The 3,946-nt window shown below is 41.4% G+C and overlaps 1 protein-coding gene across 1 annotated transcript in view; it reads left to right on the top strand.

Annotated features, from left to right (window-relative positions):
• Positions 1 to 3,946, top strand: part of LOC127007157 (probable G-protein coupled receptor B0563.6) — a 32,377-nt gene continuing 28,431 nt past the window's right edge. The window contains exon 1 of the mRNA XM_050877848.1: positions 1 to 627. The gene's annotated coding sequence lies outside the window, so the exon portion shown is untranslated. The remainder of the gene's footprint in view (positions 628 to 3,946) is intronic.

The raw sequence follows: 3,946 nt of genomic DNA, 5'->3' as shown, positions 1-3,946 counted from the left end.
GGATGGTCAGTTGTAGTTAGGCGAGAGAGGAGGAAGGTCATACACGCGCCTCTTCCTCTCCTATAAACTGTAACTCGTTCTTGCTTCGACTGATCAATTCCGGAAATTAAACGAAAGAAGAAAGATAAAAAAGAAGGAAAGAAGAGGGGAAGTTTGAAGGACGAAGGGACTAGAAAAAATAATAAAAAAAAAGTTAAAACGAAAGAAACACTATAAACAGCAGAGCAGAAAACAACGAAAGAGGAAGGAAGGAAGAGAGGAGGTTTGAAGGACGCGGGGACTAGGAAATAGAAAGACAAGTTAAAACGAAACAGTAAAGAAGAAAAAAATAAGAAAAAAGTAAGAAAATTTGAAGGACTAGAAAACATCCAAGAAAAACAACAACAAATAAACAAGTTAAAAATACAAACGTGGTGGTTCTCGTAATTTGCAGAAGTGACAAGCAGAAAAACGAGAGTAAACGAACACACACACACACACACACACACACACACACACACACACACACACACACACACGATACTTATTATGAACACGTGTGACTCTTGCAACCAGAACGTGTTACTTTTTACATCACATTCGGTTAACGACAACAACAACAACAACAGCCACCACTACTAGTAACATGTACGTACTGCCTGACTGCGTGTGTGTGTGTGTGTGTGTGTGTTATTGTAAGGTAAGGCATCCCATCACGTCGCTACACACACACACACACACACACACACACACACACTGGATCACATTTCACGTACCTAACAACTCACAATATTAGGCCAGAGAGAGAGAGAGAGAGAGAGAGAGAGAGAGAGAGAGAGAGAGAGAGAGAGAGAGAGAGAGAGAGAGAGAGAGAGAGAGAGAGAGAGCTAAGTGGAGGAAAAAGAATCAATGAGCAAACGGTGAAAGAGGACCTTAGAACAACAATTAATCATTTCAGAGGGGCAGACAGAGACACAGGGAGAGAGACTGTGGCCGCGGGAGGGAGGGAGAGAGACCAGCTGGGATACCACACCTGACCTTCAGTACTCAATCAACAGGTGGTCTTCTTTCATGGCGGAGCGTTAGACTGTAAAGGTGAAACAACAACAACAACAACTAAAGCATCACCTCACTTCCACTACCGATACACACAGAAAGATAGACAGATACATAGTTAGATAGGTAGATACATAGGTAGACATAGATGTTTTATTTATCACATCTTGTAGGTTCTATAAAATACGTCTATACAACTCTTTACACTTAATTGGGTTTATGGCTCAAAATATCATAAACACACACACACACACACACACACACACACACACACACACACACACACACACACACACACACACAAACATAAACAAACACATCATTCCCTCCCTTTACGGTTAGTGCTTCCTTTCATCAGAGACACATCATCGTCCTTGAGGGTTCATCATTAGCAACAGACCTTCCAAAAGCGCAAATATAGCTCGTAAGAAGAGAAGCACGGTGACAAGCAAGATGTACTGAGACACCAACACTGCCGGTTTGTCATGAGGGCCCCGGATAGTCAGTCAGTTGAGTCAGTTAAGAGGGGGCATCAGTCGGCTACAGAATATGTCCTTAAGTTCCCACACAGGTCGTCAGTCATAAGAAGGAGACGAACCATACTCTAAGGTGCCCGTATGTAGGTGGTCAGGTCATAAGGGAGCGTCACAGGGAGTCAAAACATTATCTGAGGAGCCCAGATAGCCAGTCAGGTCATAGGGGAAAGTCACAAGGAATCCAAACATTATCTGAGGAGCCCGGATAGCCAGTCAGGTCTTAAGGGGACGTCAGCGGGGAGACGAACCATGCATACTCTGAGGCACCGTTGCCAGATTATCGTACTCAGAGCATAGAATTTACCGGTTTCTGACGCCTAACGATTGCCAAGAAACATCAGGATCTAACCCTTTTAACGATAACTATAAATCAGTTTCGTTATTGGAGCCCAAAGACAGTTTAGGAGTAGGGAGTCGGGAAATATAATCGGCTGAGTACGATAATCTGGCAACGTTGCTTTGAGGTGCCCGTAGAGCTAGTCAGTTATATGGGAACATCACGAGGAGACGAAACATCCCTTAAGGTTCCTGTATAGCCAGTCAGTCATAGGGGAACATCAGTAGGCTACACATTATGCCTTGAAGTCCCCGGATAATCAGTCACAGGACAGAGGACATTTTGGGTACACACTCAGCGTTGTCCAGAGTACCCGGACAGCCACTTAATCACAAGGGAACATCAGCAGACAACAGAATATGCCCTGAAGTACCCAATAGCCTGCCAGTGAAGAGGAAACAGCACGGGTATACACTCAGCATTGTCTATAGTACCCGAAAGGCTAGTCAGTTATAAGAGAACATCAGTAGACGATACAATATGCCTCAAAGTCCTCGAATAGCCAGCCAGTCAAAAGGGCCACCTTCAGGAATACATACAGCAAAGTCTAAAGTTTTAAGGAACATTCAGGGGACACAAAACATGCTCCGAGATGCCCAAAACACCAGTAAAAGAAGGGAACATCACAGAAGCACACCCACGCAGCATACTCTCCCCCCAAAAACAACAACAGCAACAACAACAACTAATACCAACCCACTCATCCCCGGAAACTAAGCTTGACAGAGCCACACGCGAACTTGGTAAGAATCCTCATGCAACCCAAGAAAGAAGGAAGAGAGACACAACTAACAGATCCCAATAATGAGAGCGCGTCATTAAAGCCAAACCCGATGCCACCAGGAAGGAGGAGGAGGAAGAAGAAGAGGAGGAGGAAGGATATAAAAGCTTCGACCCATTCTTCTCTTCCGTGTCACTAACTTTCGCAAGGGGCAATATAAATGACCGAGATATTTCTTTTTTTTTTTATTCTTTTCGTTTGGCTTTTAAAAGTTTACAAGTTAGTTAGTTTTTTAATTCTTTTCGTTTGGTTTTTAAACGTTTACAAGAGTTAGTTAGTTATGTAGTTAGTTAAGGATATTTCTTTTTTTAATTATTTCCGTTTGGCTTTTAAAAGTTTACAAGAGTTAGTTAGTTATGTAGTTAGTTAAGGATATTTCTTTTTTTAATTCTTTCCGTTTGGCTTTTAAAAGTTTACAAGAGTTAGTTAGTTTTGTAGTTAGTTAAGGAAGAGTAATACAAGAAGGAGGGAAGGATGGATGTTGATAATTAGAAAGAGTGAAGATAACGAAGAGATTGCTAGTCCCTCACGTGTGTTACTTGTTATTGAAAAAAGGACCAGAGGAAAGAGAGAGAGAGAGAGAGAGAGAGAGAGAGAGAGAGAGGGGTTAATTTGTTTTAATGTTCTTACTTTAGCCTTTTTAGGGACCCGCGAACCTCCAGAAACTGCGCAACTCTCTCTCTCTCTGTGTGTGTGTAACCTAATAGCCCAGTTAAAGACCTATTCATTTATTCAGACTGTTATTTTTTTCTTTGCCGTCCTTCAAAAGCATTCTATCTCACTCTGCCATCCTGCCCCTAAATTTGTGTGTGTATCCATTTGGACCTAGATGCCTTCGTTCAGTAAATACAACCTTCATTAATAATCAACTGACGATCTATATTGAAAACTGTATTATTGTAACTGCTCTCACCTCTTTTGCTTCTTTTTGCTTTCCATGTAACCTTATTCATTACTTCTGTAGACTGTCTTTCCATGCCATATTTGTTTACTGTTTACTGTTTACCATATTTGTTTACTGTTTACTTTTGCTTTCAGTGTAACCTCATTCATTACTTCTACCACCTTCATTTTCTTTACTGTAAATGTACTGTCGATATTACTTGCTGGTAGACTGTCTTTCCCTGCCATATTTGTTTACTGTTACCAGACACATTACAGTTACTTCACACAATTACCATATACAGTTAGGAACACTTACAATTATCATACACATGTTTTTCAGTGTGACCTCAATTTTAACTTCTGGTAGTCTCT

Source organism: Eriocheir sinensis, chromosome 34 (genome assembly GCF_024679095.1).
Source record: "Eriocheir sinensis breed Jianghai 21 chromosome 34, ASM2467909v1, whole genome shotgun sequence".
Classification (NCBI taxonomy): Eukaryota; Metazoa; Arthropoda; class Malacostraca; order Decapoda; family Varunidae; genus Eriocheir; species Eriocheir sinensis.
Note: the sequence above shows the minus strand (reverse complement) of the source record. Positions and strands in the feature narration are given on the sequence as shown.